The sequence below is a fragment of the Macaca fascicularis genome, chromosome 2 (genome assembly GCF_037993035.2).
Source record: "Macaca fascicularis isolate 582-1 chromosome 2, T2T-MFA8v1.1".
Taxonomy (NCBI): Eukaryota; Metazoa; Chordata; class Mammalia; order Primates; family Cercopithecidae; genus Macaca; species Macaca fascicularis.
The window spans coordinates 105,176,135-105,181,973 of NC_088376.1; the positions used below are offsets into that span (position 1 = coordinate 105,176,135).

General features: G+C 42.4%; 1 pseudogene; it reads left to right on the forward strand.

Moving 5' to 3' along the window:
* The first annotated feature begins 953 nt into the window (after nt 1-953).
* LOC102127467 (eukaryotic translation initiation factor 4B pseudogene) lies at nt 954-4,680 on the forward strand (annotated as a pseudogene).
* Nucleotides 4,681-5,839: the final 1,159 nt, after the last annotated feature.

Below are 5,839 nucleotides of genomic sequence, written 5' to 3' on the forward strand. Positions count from 1 at the left end.
CCCTGTTGCCCAGCCTGAGGGCCTAGGGCTTGAGTCAGAAATTAAGTAGAGTCATGGACTATAAAGCAAGTTCTAGTTGTTGGACTCCTTAGTTCATGAGCTGAAATGTACACTCATCACACACCCGAGGATATTTAAATTCCCTTCTGCCCTATTTCATTCTACCTTCTTTCCTTGCAAATGGTTTCTAAGACAGCATAAACAAATCATCACCTTGGCGCTCCATCTAACTCATACAGTATCCATCCTCAAACTTGCTCTGTCCTATACAGCAGTGTTCTTAGTAAAGCAACATTAGACAAAATTCAATACCATGGTAGAGAGAGGCTGATCCCATTTTACCCACCCAAACACTCCTGGACACATACCAGTAGACAGCTTTGAGGACAGACAACCCAAACAGCATTCCAAATCCATTTTTCTGGGTATCGAATGCCAAAAGAAAGTTATTTAAGTGACTCAAATAGAGATTAAAGGCTTTATTCAACTGATACACATCAGAGAGATTAAAGACTTTGTTCAACTGATACATATCAGAGAGCAACTAGAGGACAGCTGACCCTAGATTAAAGTGGGGTTGGGATTTTATGGGGAAAGCTGAATGCGTGAACCCGAGGTTTTGGCTTAGGTAGCTTTTTTCAGTTTCATCAAAACTCATAGCTGGAGGTCATTCCACTTTTGTGCCTCTTGCTTAAGGTCATTGGTAAAATTCTAATACTATCAAAATAGTATTTTCTGAGAAGTATTTTGGCAAGCCTTGTGGCTTAAGTAAAAAATTTCCTGAAACATATTTTAAAAATAATTATACTGAGGTATCTGTGGGAGTTGCTTGTAAAGATGCCGAGGGGACTTGTGGCTCACTGGGCCTGAAGAGCTGTAAACCAATCTGGCTTTACATAGATTTGTGATAGAGGTGAGGAAATGAGAGGTTTAGAGGACAGGAGGCTGCAGCCATGGCATTTAAGGCTTTGGAGTTAAGGCAGTTGCAGGTTATGCCAAGTTCTAGGTGGCCATGATTTTGTTCCTGAAGCATTAGGTTGAAGCATATGCAATCATTGATGTTGTTGGTCAAAACCAGTATAACATCAGGAATTTTTATAGGGCTCGACCTAAATAAATATGGGCAAAAGTCAATTTGGTTGAGTTGCTGAATTTGGTTTTGGGCCAAAGAACCTTGCTTATATATATCCTCTGTCCCTCTAACAACACAACTAGCTAGTTTTATCTTTTCACTTTTTCCTGTTCACCTCACCTCACTGGTCATTTTCTCCTGGAAACCTGGCTGTCGTCTTGGAAAAAGTGGATCTAGTTCTGCTTTTGCCATTGGAAAACATACTTCGAGCTTTCTCCATCTCAGATGGGTCAAAAACCCTTGTATATGTCATTCAGTCCACGTGATTGAAATCTAAGAGCTATGACTCCTAAATCGAGAGACAGAAATAAAATTTTAAAACCATTTTCTTAACAAACATATTACAAATAGTTAATCTTAAATGGCAGCAGAATGTATCCCTGGTGTCTGAGCCGAAGTTAATGTGTATACTTTTGAGAGCCCCTGCTAAGCTGCCTATTGCATTGGCTGCAATATGGCACTAACAGGCGGAACGGCATTCTCATGACCAGATACTAAATGAACATCATCCCAAAGCATTACCATAATATCCTTTATATCTTATAATTGTATGAAATGACGCAAGCAGCTGTGTCCGTCAAAGGCTTTATAAACGGCACAGAAAATAAGTACCCTGTGATTGGCATCTATTAACAAAATGAACACCCCAGGCACACTATTTCATTACTCCCACTGGCTCCCAGAGGTATAATTAGGGTTGAATTTTTCATGAACATAAACATTACTTTCTTTGTCCACTATGCTATGCTTTGTGCCTGACTCTCCAATACTCCACTCAGAAAAACAGAAAAGGAGAAAAGAGAGGCATATCCTCATTGGCTGAAAGTGATTCTGTGGCTTGCTCTAAGGGTGCCCAGGCCCCTAGCATGGAGCTTGGAGTCCTCTTTCAGGCAGAACTCTCCCAGACCTGCTTTGCCCACTCCTGGCTTATGCTGAGGTTGGAGAAAGACCCAGCATCATCATCTGGAGCTCGGTATCTCTTGCAGAACCCTCAGGTTTTGGAGACATTAATATATGGTCTTCATTGTTAGTCTACTTACTCTATAATTTTTAAGTCATTTTTTAAGAAAAATAAAAGTGATATGGCTGTGATTGTTCTTGTTCTTCCTCTCGGTTTATTTGGTTGGATGATATCTGGTCTGATTTGCAGTCATGTTTGAAATGCTTTGCCAGTGGAATTTATCAGTCATTACCCCCAGAATCTTACTAAAATATAAATCTAATAATGCCATCCCCTTGCTTAAAACCTTTCAATGGTTTTCTATTATCAATGGGAGAAAGTCCAAGTTGAACAGCATAGCCTGTGGGGTCTTTGTGAGATGCCTCTGAATGATCTCCATCTATGTTTCCTGTCTCTCCCTTAAACAGGCAATCTACTCTCTAGCCACATTAAATATCTTATGATTCTCTAATTATGCTTTTCTTTTACACAATCCTGGGATATAATTTTCCAACATCTCCACCTTGCTAAAAGTAACCCTCAAAAGTAAAATCAAGCCTTGGTGTTCTCTCTCTGTCTCCCAACATGGCGGCCTCAGAAAAGAAGAGAAGGAGGAGAAGGAGGAGAAGGAGGAGGAGGAGGAGGGGGAGGAGGAGGGAGAGGGGGAGGAGGAGGGAGAGGGGGAGGAGGAGAAAGAGGGGAAGAGGGGGAGGGGAAGGTGGAGGAGGGGGAGGAGGAGGAGAAGGAGAAGGAGAAGACAATTTTCCTAATAGACTTTCTGGCTGAGGATGGGCAGACTGGTGGAGGAAGCACCTATAACCCCAGACAGGGCTGATGAAACAGATGAGCCAGAGGAAATGCTTCAACCACTTGGCACAGTAATGATGACGATGTGTGTAGGACATCTCCAATTGACCACTCCATTCTTCCCGCTGTTCCACAGGTTGCTGGGGAACCCCATATTGATTGGAGCCATCTTCCCAAATCACCATCCTACAATGCTCTTCTAGGCAACCTGCTCTATGATGTGATAGAAGACTCAATTAAGGAATTATTTAGAGGATTAAATATTGGTACAGCGCACTGACCACATGAACCCAGCAATCCAGAGAGGCTGAAAAGTTTTAGTTATTTGAGGACCTGGATTCCCTGTTCAGTTCCCTGGGTCTCAGTGAAGAGTCTCTAGGTAGCAGGATAATTGGAGTGGATATTGCTGACCAAGCACAGGATAAAGACAGGGATGACTGTTCTCTTGGCCAGGATAGAAATCAGGATACTGACAAAACAGATATACTGGAGGCCCATCCTGCCACAGACAGCTTTGATGACTACCTGCCTAGAAGAGGTGATGATAGCTTTGGAGACAAGTATCAAGATCATGCGGTTCAGACCAGTATCCTGATGGGTATCAGGATGGGTTTAGAGATGGCTCACACCATGATATGGATCTACGTGGGGGCCAGGATTAAGATGACGACTGAGGCAACAGCGACTATGATAGAGGCTGTGATTCTGCAACAGGCAGTGGTAGAAGAGTATTTGGTAGTGGGTACCTCAGAGATGATGACTACTGAAGAGGCAGGTGAAGACCAGTAAGACAGACAGGACAATTGATCATGGAGCTCCAGAGATGATTACTCTTGGGGTGATTATAGGCATAGGATAGGGGTCCCTCCCAAAGATCAGAACTGAATTTAAAGCCTCAGAGCACTCATAAGGAAGACGATTCCTCTTCTAGCACCCTCCATCCCAGTTGAGCAGCTTCTATCTTTGGAGGGGGAAAGTCCATTGACACAGTTGCTAGAAAAAGAGAAGCAGAACAGCTACAGAAGAAACAAGAGAAACTATAGTGGCAGCTGGATGAGCCAAACCTAGAACAATGGCCTCTGGAGAGACACCCAAGCTGGCAAAGTGAAGAAACTCAGTAATGGGAATGGTGGAGGACAGGAAGAAAGCCAGTGCAGACTGGGACCCAGCCGCATCAGGCAGAAGCACGTCAGACCAGGATGCATGAAGAAGAGAGAGTGAGAAGTGTCTAGAAAATGAAACACTCAATAAAGAGAAACACTGCCACTCTCCAATTTCTAAGCCTCCCAAACCTGATCAACTCCTAAAGGTGATGCCAGACCCTCCACCAAAGGAAACTGCTTCGGTGAAAAGAAGTTCTAATCCTCGTATTCCATCTCAGAACTCAGACACAGAGCAGCAATTCCCTACAGGTAGTGAAGGAAAAGTACCTCCAGTTCAACCCTCAGAGAAAGGACCAGCAAAGAAAGATGAAAATAAAGTAGATGGAATGAATGTCCAAAAGTCCAAACTAGGAACTCGGGCCATGGTCCAGGAGATGGAGGGAACAAAGACAGCTGGAAGGAGTCAGACAGGAAAAATGGCAAAAAAGATCAAGTCTGCAGATCTGCACCTGAGCGAAAGAAACCTGAGGAAAATCCAGCCTCCAAGTTCAGTTCTGCAAGCAAGTGTGCTGCTGTCTCTGTTGATGGTGAAGATGAAAAGGAAGGAGCACATTACACCAAATAGACCTCCTGTACTTTCTCCTAGTCTCTCTCCACCCTGGAGCGTTCAAGAGCAAAGCAAACCTCTATCCAGACAAGACAAAATAACATCACCACCTCCTGGGGGAGGAAAAAATCAGGGTCAAGTTCTGATCAAATAGATATGTCTCAACCCAAAGGCAAGCTTCCTATTTAATTTGGAAATGCGGAAGACATTTCTGCTAGAGAAATAAACAATGTGAGGAAGTAACTATTGCCACCACTCTTTAGCATCAGAAAGGTACAATATCTGAATAAATTACATAACAAGAGTGTAAATGTTTATTTATAAAACTCTACAACACTCCCTGAAAGTCCAAAAAGTGGACCTGAACCAATGGAAGATATGAAGTATTCTTAGATAGGAAGACAGAATCATAAAGATTTTAATGCTCCTCAAATTATTTAAAAGATATAATGCGATCCCTATAAAAGTACCAAAATCCCTGCCCCCGCCCCCACCCACTCGTGCCCTGCAAGAACATGACGAGATGAATATGAAGTTCTCATGGAGAAATAAAAAGGCAAAATTGGCTAGGAGAATTCTGAAACAAAAATTTTAAAAATGCTGGGAAATATTGTGTCCAGCTCTGCCAAATACTAAAACATACTAAAAGTCCTCAGTAATTAAACTGACATACTTAAAAACAGGCAGATCAATAAAACAAAATAAAAAGAACTACAGTAAACCCAATGTGTGTGTCAATTCAGTACATATTAAAGGTGTCTCAAATCACTGAGGAAATGGGATGTTTAAGAGTTAGTTTTGAGGCCAGGCGTGGTGGCTCACGCCTGTAACCCCAGCACTTTGGGAGGCCCAGGCGGGTGGATCACTTGACATCAGGAGTTCCAGACCAGCCTGGCCAACATGGTGAAACCCTGTGTCTACTAAAAATACAAAAATTAGCCAGGTGTGGTGGCATTCGCCTGTAATCCCAGCTACTCGGGAGGCTGAGGCAGGAGAATCACCTGAACCTGGGAGGCAGAAGTTACAGTGAGCTGAGATCGTGCCACTACACTCCAACCTGGGCAACAGAGCAAGACTCCATCTCAAAAAATAAACCAAAAAATTATGAGTACTAGAAGAAAATATGAATGAATTCCTTTAAAACCTGAAGTGGACAGTGCCTTTCTAACTATAACTTAAAATTCAGATGCAATTTTCTTAAAAGATAGATAAATTTAACTAAATAAAAGAACTTTTAAACATTTTTGCAT